This window comes from Lemur catta, chromosome 4 (assembly GCF_020740605.2).
Source record: "Lemur catta isolate mLemCat1 chromosome 4, mLemCat1.pri, whole genome shotgun sequence".
NCBI classification, from domain to species: Eukaryota; Metazoa; Chordata; class Mammalia; order Primates; family Lemuridae; genus Lemur; species Lemur catta.
In genome coordinates, this window is record NC_059131.1 from 57,169,615 (window position 1) to 57,178,403 (window position 8,789).

The window sequence follows — 8,789 nt, forward strand, 5'->3', positions numbered from 1 at the left end:
ACTCTTAATAAATTTAGAATAGTGTAATACTTCCTTAATGGGAAAAATAATGTGTATCATATTGCATAATATTTAATGTAGAAACACTAGAGTAGGGTCCTCAATGGTATATTGGATGAGAACATGCTTCAAAATTATGTGTAACTAAAAGAACACAGTTGCCTTAACCCCACCTCAGGTATAATAAATTTGAATTTGTAGAGGTTGTGGGGATGGGTTAAGAACACTGAACTGGAGGCATTCTCATTAAAGACAAGTTGTAAGAGCAAAACATTAAACATTGTCCTGAAAGTTCTTAATAGTGTAATCAAAATAAAATAACGGTAGAAATATTGGTTGAAATAAATATTATTTTCAGATGTTGTCTGCCTAAAAAAGGAAAACTTCACACTAATGAGAGTTTAGTAAAATGACTAGGTACATGTGTACAATAACATGTTATATGTATAGATAATAAAATATATATATTTCCTATATACCAGTAATAATTAGTTAGAAAAATAACCAAAAATGTTAATATAGTAGTAACAAAAATATCAAAACCTAGGTTAAAAAAATAAAAATGTGCAGGATCTATATGATGACAACTTTAAAAAATTTTTTAACTTCTTTAAAAATTTTTATCAGGTATTAAACTGATAAGAACAGATACTAGTGCTCGCTTCGGCAGCACATATACTAAAATTGGAACGATACAGAGAAGATTAGCATGGCCCCTGTGCAAGGATGACATAAAATCATTTAAAAAAAAAAAAAGGAAAAAAAATTAAAAAAAAAAAAAAGGAACAGATACTACACTTGATCTTAGCCAAAAGGCCGAGAATTTATATATATGATGAAAACTTTGAGCTGTTATTGAGGAACAGAAAACTTTTTTCTTTTTTTTTTTTTTTTTCCATTTTTTTGCAGGGACCGGGCCAGGCCCTACCACAGGCCGGGGGCCGGGGAGAAACGGCCTGCAGTGGCGCCCGCGGCTGCCTCCCAGAAAGAAATTTTTAAATAAATGGAAAAACATATCATGTAAATATATAAACATTTTCCAAATCAACACATGCATTCAGTGTAATTCCAATTAAAATCATAATGAATGTAAAGATGTTCTGGGAGAATAAGTAAGTAATAATAACCAAGTAATGTTTGAAAGAGAATGAAGATGCAATATTTACTTCAGTTGATATTAAAACCTAAAACTATATTTAAAATGAGGAGATAATGGGCCGGGTACGGTGGCTCACGCCTGTAATCCTAGCACTCTGGGAGGCCGAGGCGGGTGGATCGCTCAAGGTCAGGAGTTCGAGGCCAGCCTGAGCAAGAGCGAGACCCCGTCTCTACTAAAAATAGAAAAAGAAATTATACGGACAGCTAAAAACATATATAGAGAGAAAAACTTAGCTGGGCATGGTGGCGCATGCCTGTAGTCCCAGCTACTCAGGAGGCTGAGGCAGTAGGATCGCTTAAGCCCAGGAGTCTGAGGTTGCTATGAGCTAGGCTGACGCCACAGCACTCACTCTAGCCCGGGCAAAAGAGTGAGACTCTGTCTCAAAAAAAATAAATAAATAAAATAAAATAAATTAAAATGAGGAGATAATGGTATAGCAATAAATAGAAAAATAAAGGAAAAGAGCAGAGTATAGGAAGAGGAAATATTTCAAATCATGGAAATAGTGTTGCATAGTTAATACATAAATGGTGTTGAATAGTTAATAAATGATGTTGGGTGGTAGTCCTTGGGGGACAGAGGAGAGAGGGGAATTTGATCCCTATTTTATAGTTTACATTAGAATAAATTTTAGCTGGGTTAAAGATTTCAATATAACAAAAGAAATAATGAAAGTGACAAAGTAAAATGCAGTGAATATTTACACAACTAGGAGTTGGGGAATGCTTTCCTCAACATGGCATTTCCCAGACATGACAAAGGTAGACACCATGAAGGATAAGACAGATACTATTACGTTGAGTTAAGAGCTGGGTGCAGTGGCTCACGCCTGTAATCCCACATTTTGGGAGGCTGAGGCAGGAGGATTGCTTGAGGCCAAGAGTTCAGGACCAGCCTGGGCAACATAGGGAGACCCCCATCTCTACAAAAAATAGAAGAATACTCAGGAGGCTAATGCGGGAGGATTGCTTGAGCCCGGGCATTCGAGGCTGGTGAGCTATGATGACGCCACTGCACTCCAGCCTGGGAGATAGAACGAGATTCTGTCTCTAAAAAGAAAAGAGTTAAAACTTACTTTATCAGGGTTATTTACCTTGGTAGGATTATTGATATTAAGAAGTTACCTTGGAAACCTGATTAGGGTAGTGGTTGAAACAGTGGTGGGGAGGGAGGAAATGGAGAGATAAGGTCAAAGGATACAAAGTAGCAGATATGTACAGTGAACAAGTCTAGAGATCTAATATACAACATGAGGACTACAGTTAATAAAATTGTATCATATTAGGGATTTTTGTTAAATAATTAGAGTTGAGCTGCTCTTGTCACAAAAAAGTAACTATGTGAGATGATAGACATGTTCATTTGCTTCACTATAGTAATCATTTTACTGTCTGTATGTATTCCAAACATACAAACCTCAAATAGACACATCTTTTTTAAAAGACTCATTGAGCACTTAAAATTGGTGATGCACTTTATGTATGTTATCCTTCAATTTAAAAAAAAATTTAAATAAAATTTCCGTTTGGCAAAAGATACCATGAATATAATTTGAAAAGAAATGACACACTAGAAATATATGCAACATTCATGACATAGAGAAGGTTAATTAATGTCTTTAACAGCTACTGCAAATCAATAAGAAAGGATTAAGCAACCTACTACAAAAGCACAAATAGGGAATTCAGAAAAGAAGATACACAAAGGAACAATAAACAAAAAAAAATATTTAACTCACTAATAACCAAATGCAAATTAAAACCCAGCAGAACATTTTTGTTTACCGATTAGACTGAAAAAATTAAAAAATTTTATCCTTTCTATTATAACTAGGTTGTAGAAAATGAAAATGAGTACTCTTGTACCTGAACGGGAGAATAAATTGCAATCATTTTCTAAATGTGTGTTCTATTTGACAAAGGAACTTTTCTTTTTGAACTGAATCTAAGGAGATAATCCCACAGGTGCACAAACGTGTAAGTGCATATTCGTCACAGTATTGTTTATAATAATGACAAATAAGAAACCACTTACATGGCCAATCAGTAAAGCACTAGCTCAATAAACACATTGAAATATACACAGCCAATAAAACAGATGATGATGAAAATCTATATTTATGGGCACAGAAGAAAGAAATTCCAAGACGTTTTGTTATGGGATAAAAGTGGGATTTATTTATTTACTTATTTAATGGATGTTGATTGAGTGCCTACATATATCAGACTCTCCTCTAGGCACAGGGTATACTGCAGTTAGCAAAAGAGAAAAGAAATTACTTCCCTCCTGGAGCTGATATTCTAGTGGTAAATGAAAGGTAATCAAGAGTAAAATAAAGTATGTAGTACATAAAACAGTGTGTACAGTATGAAAGTATTTTTCTAAATATGTACATATGCTGAAATTTCTGGAAAGATTTTTGGTTCATAGTGGTTATCGGGATGGTGGAGATTTTTATTTTCTATATACTTTTTATTCCTGAATTTTTTTAAAATGGGTATTCCTTTTAGATCACAAGAAAATAAATTTCTACTTTGCCAGAAATAAAATGACAAAAATTCATTTTAAAGAGTATCTGAATAAACATTTGTTATTTTCTTCTCTTAAAGAAATTGAGGCTGGGCGCAGTGGCTCACGCCTGTAATCCTAGCACTCTGGGAGGCTGAGGCGGGAGGATCTCTTGAGCTCAGAAGTTGGAGACCAGCCTGAGCAAGAGCGAGACCCCGTCTCTCCTGAAAATAGAAATAAATTATCTGGATAACTAAAAATATATAGAGAAAAAAATTAGCCAGGCATGGTGGCTCATGCCTGTAGTCTCAGCTACTTGGGAGGCTGAGGCAGGAAGATTGCTTGAGCCCAGGAGTTTGAGGTTGCTATGAGCTAGGCTGACACCACTGCACTCTGGCCCCAGGCAACAGAGCGAGACTTTGTCTCAAAAAAACAAAAAAAAGAAAAGAAATTGAAACATGAACAGTTGTCAGAGAGGAGACATTGTTATGTTAAGAAGAAGTGCTCAAATGCAAATCAAAACCACAAGGATATGGAGCAACAGGAACTCATTGCTGGTGGGAATGCCAACTGGTACAGCCACTTTGGAAGACAATTTAGAAGTTTCTTATAAAACTAAACATGTTATTACTAGAAGATCCAGCAATTGCACGCGTAATTGCACGCGTTGATATTTACTTTCATGATTTGAGAACTTATGCCCACACAGAAACCTGCACAAGGATGTTTAGAGCAGCTTTATTCATAATTGCCCAAACTTGGAAGCAACCAAAATGTCCTTCAGTAGGTAAATGGGTAAATAAACTGTGCTACATCCAGACAAGGGAACATCATTCAGCACTAAAAAGAAATCAGCTATCAAACCATTAAAAAAAAAAATGGCGAGAAAACTTAAATATCTATTACTAAATAAAAGAAGCCAACCTGAAAAGGCTACATACTGTACGATTCCAATTATAAGATATCCTGGAAAAGGCAAAACTACTGAGACAGTAAAAAGCTCAGTGGTTGTCAAGGGTTGGGGTGAGAAAGGGATGAATAGGCAGAACACAGAGGATTTTTAGGGCAGTGAAACTACTCTGTATGATACCACAGTATCAGTGTGGATACGTGTCATTATACATTTGTCAAAACTGATAGAAGGTACAACACCAGAGTGAACCCTAATATAATCTATAGACGTTAGGTGATAATGATGTCTCAATGTCGGTTCATCAATCGTAACAAACGTACCACTTTGTGCAGGATGTTAATAGTGGGAGAGGCTGAGCGTTTGTGGGGATTAGAGGGTATGTGGAAACTCTGAAATTTCTGCTCAGTGTTTCTGTGAACCTAAAACTACTCTAAAAAATAAGGTCTATTTAATTAAAAAAATATATACAATGAGGATGACTCACACTCTTTAGGATGTCTACTATGAAAAAAAAACCAAAATGACACATGCTAGTTCAGGATGTGGAGAAACTGAAATCTTTGTGCACTGTTGGTGGAAATGTAAAATGGTGCAGGCTCTGTGGAAAACAATATGGCAGTTCTTCAGAAAATTAAAAATACAGACTTGCGCCTGTAATCCCCCAGCACTTTGGCAGGCTGAGGCAGGAGGATGGCTTGAGGCCAAGAGTTCAAGACCAGCCTGGGCAACATAACGAGACCTTGTCTCTACAAAATACTTTACAAAACAATTAGCCGGGTGTGGTGGAGCGTGGCAGTAATCCCAGCTACTGGGGAGGCTGAGGCAGGAGGATTGATTAAGCCCAGGAGTTGGAGGCTGCAGGGAGCTATGATCTGGCCATTGCATGGAGTAAAAGCAGAGTCTCAAAGAGCTATTTGTACTCCCAGGTTCATAGCAGTGTTATTCACAATAGCCGAGAAGTGAAAGGAATTTGAGTGTCCTTCAACCAATAAATGAATAAACAATGTGGTACATACAAACAATGAAATATTATTCAGTTTTAAAAAGGAAGGAAATTTAAAGGATGAACCTTGAGGACATTATGCTACCTGAAATAAGCCAGTCACAAAAAGACAAATACTGTATAATTCTACTTATATGAGGTACCCAGAGTTTTCAGATTCATAGAGACAGAAAGTAGAAGGATGGTTACCAGGGGCTGGGGAGAGGAGAGAATGGGGAGTTGTTGTTTAATTGGATACTGAGTTTCAGTTTTGCAAGATGGAGAAGTTCTGGAGATTAGTTATACAACAATGTGAATATGCTTAACACTACACAACTGGACATTTAAAAATGGTTAAGTTGGTAAATTGTATATGTGTTTTCCACAATTAAAATTCTAAAAAATTTAAAAATAAAAAATGAAGTGCTTAGTCTTCCTAAGGATGATATTAAAAAAACATAGATACCAAAAAGGAAAGACATTTGATTAAACTTCACTAAGGCAAATGTTACCAGACAAAATTAAAAGGCATATGTTAAATTGGGGGGGAAATATTTGCAACACTTGTGATAGGCTAAAGGCTAATAGCGTCACTAATATAATATACAAAGAACTCTGCCTGTAATCCCAGCACTCTGGGAGGCCAAGGTGGGAGGATTGCTTGAGGTCAGGAGTTTGAGACCAGCCTGAGCAAGAGCGAGACCCCGTCTCTACTAAAAATAGAAAGAAATTAGCTGGACAACTAAAAATATATAGAAAAAATTAGCCGGGCATGGTGGCATATGCCTGTAGTTCCAGCTACTTGGGAGGCTGAGGCAGTAGGATTGCTTGAGCCCAGGAGTTTGAGGTTGCTGTAAGATAGGCTGATGCCACAGCACTCTAGCCTGGGCAACAGAGTAAGACTCTGTCTCAAAAAAGAGAACTCCTATAACTCAAGTAAGGGGCAGGAATGGTGGCTCACGCCTATAATCAATCCCAGCACTCTGGGAGGCTGAGGCAGGAGGATCGCTTGAGTTTAGGAGTTGGAAGTTGCTATGATCACGCCACTGCACTCCAGCCTGGGCAACAGAGCAAGACCTTGTCTCAAAAAAAAAGAAAAAGAAAAAAGAAGACAAAGGTGAAAAACCCAATGGAAAAATAAGCAAAAACATGAACCAGCCATTCTCAGAGAAAGATAAATGGTTTTTAAAAAAAAGGAAAAAAAAGGACTGGGCAAGTTGGCTCGTGCCGGTAATCCTAGCACTCTGAGAGGCTGAGATGGGAGGATTGCTTGAACTCAGGAGTTTGAGACCAGCCTGAGCAAGAGACCCCATCTCTACTAAAAACAGAAAAATTAGCTGGGCGTGGTAGCACACACCTGTAGTCCCAGCTACTTGGGAGACTGAGGCAGAAGGATCTCTTGAGCCCAGGAATTTGAGGTTGCTGTGAGCCACTGCACTCTAGCCCAGCAACAGAGCATGACTCTGTTTCCAAAATAAAAAAAAAAAAACAGTTAGTAAATGCTAAACATGTTCATTCGCATTAGTTACCACAGAATTTTAAATTTTAATTTTAAAACAAGAAGATGCTAAGTTTCTCCTTTCTAATTAGGAAAAATTTAAAAGGTGGATAACTGCCAGTGTCCTACATAGTTCATTTGGGCACAAGCAGAGCCAGATGAGCAGAGCGACTCATCTGGGCAACTGCCCACTGAAGGAAACAAGGCAAAATTCGAACACCTATTTGGCATATTTTCCTTTTTTTTTTTGAATTTAAAGGCAGGATCTCAGTATGTTGCCCAGGCTAGAGTACAGTGGCTATTCACAGGCATAATCATAACACACTGTAGCCTCGAACTTCTTGGCTCAAGCAATCCTCCCACCCCAGCCTCCTGAATAGCTGGGACTACAGGTGTGTGCCACCACAGCCAGCCACACTCTTAGAATTAGGAAAAAACTAAACAATTCAAGGTGGTGAGTCATATGAAAATTAGCATGTTTCTACATGTAATAAACAAATATAATGGAGAAAAAACATTAATACCTATTGTCTGAATGAGTGTGAAGAAGGAAGTGGTCTCATACACTGTAGGCAGGGGTATAAACTATTAACAGTACAACCTTTTTGGAAGATAATTTCGAAGGTCCCATCAATATTTCACAGGTTCTTGGTTGATCAAACAATTCCACTTTAAGAAATTTACCCTATAGATATACTCGCACATGTGTGCAAAGGCATGTGTATAAAGTTTTATTAATTGAAACAGTATTTACATAAGTAAAAACTTGGAAATGACCCAAGAGCCCATCAATAGGATATTGGTTAAATAATTTATTGTATATCCCTACTGTGGAAAACTATGCTGGGTTTAAAAAATTATATGAACTGATTTGGAAAGACATCCAAGAGTATTATTAAGAGAGCATAAGTTTCAGAACAGTTATAAAAATATATGTAATAATATAATCTCATGTTTGTAAAATAATATGAAAATGTTAGAAAAGTCTGGAAAAATTTTTTGAAATAGTACACATCCTGTTGTTAACAGTGGCCATCTCTGATTCAGGTCTGTGTGGGATTATAGGGAACATTTGCTTGTAAAATACACATTTTTGTATCCTTTGAATTTTTGCAGCCAGAAAAAAAAGAAATGTTAAGGGTAGGGTTCCTCACATTATTAAAAATTAAGTACTTGGTGTAGCTTCCCCACCACCTCCCTGACCTTCTCTCTATCGAAGCCTAGACAGACTTCAGTCCCCTTAGCATTTCATTTTTTTTTTTTTTTAGAGACAGAGTCTTGGTCTGTTGCCCGGGCTAGAGTGAGTGCCGTGGCGTTATCCTAGCTCACAGCAACCTCAGACTCCTGGGCTCAAGCAGTCCTCTTGCCTCAGCCTCCCAAGTAGCTGGGACTGCAAGCACGCACCACCATGCCTGGCTAATTTTTTCTATATATTTTTAGTTGTCCAGCTAATTTCTTTCTACTGTTAGTAGAGATGGGGTCTCGCTCTTGCTCAGGCTGGTCTCGAACTCCTGACCTCGAGCGGTCCTCCTGCCTTGGCCTCCCAGAGTGCTAGGATTACAGGCATGATCTACCACGCCCGGCCCCCCTTAGCATTTCCTAAGAGCCTCAGTTTACTCGTTTGCCATCCTTTCTGCTCTCTGCGCTGTTTGGAGCCTGGATCACAACCAGTTCCCTCTTTATTGTTTGTCACCTGATTGTGCCATCTAAGGTGTGAACGTCCACCAGG

At 37.8% G+C, this 8,789-nt stretch overlaps 1 non-coding gene and 1 pseudogene across 1 annotated transcript; one reads left to right on the forward strand and one right to left on the reverse strand.

Annotated features, from left to right (window-relative positions):
* The first annotated feature begins 654 nt into the window (after window positions 1-654).
* Window positions 655-761, forward strand: LOC123637561. Its single transcript, XR_006734929.1, has one exon. It is a non-coding gene; the product is annotated as a U6 spliceosomal RNA (small nuclear RNA).
* LOC123637511 lies at window positions 762-828 on the reverse strand (annotated as a pseudogene).
* Window positions 829-8,789: the final 7,961 nt, after the last annotated feature.